Raw genomic sequence first — 511 nt, 5'->3', positions numbered from 1 at the left:
AAGACCTGGATAGGTTGCAGGGGTGGGCTAACAAAAACAGGATGCGTTTCAATACTGACAAGTGCAGGGTGCTGCACTTGGGCAGTAGTAACCAGCAGCACACTTATAAGATGCGAAACTCCCTTCTTGAGAGCATGGAGGCAGAAAGGGATCTTGGAGTCATTGAGTCCAAGATGAACATGGGCTGACAATGCCCGCGGATCAGCAGGGCTAACCGGACCTTAAAGTGCATCCACAGGTGCATCTCAAGTAGGGCCAAGGAGGTGATCCTCCCCCTCTACGCGTCACTGGTCAGGACACAACTGGAGTACTGTGTCCAGTTCTGGGCACCCCACTTCAAGAGGGATGTGGACAACATTGAGAGGGTCCAGAAGAGGGCCACCCGCATGATCCGGGGACAGCAGGGCAGACCCTATAATGAAAGGCTATGGGACTTGAACCTGTTCAGCCTTCACAAGAGAAGGTTGAGGGGGGACCTGGTGACCATGTATAAACTCACTAGGGGGGACTA

The sequence above is a fragment of the Alligator sinensis genome, unplaced genomic scaffold (genome assembly GCF_000455745.1).
Source record: "Alligator sinensis unplaced genomic scaffold, ASM45574v1 scaffold600_1, whole genome shotgun sequence".
Classification (NCBI taxonomy): Eukaryota; Metazoa; Chordata; order Crocodylia; family Alligatoridae; genus Alligator; species Alligator sinensis.
The sequence above is the reverse complement of the archived record's forward strand: the minus strand, read 5'-3'. Positions refer to the sequence as shown.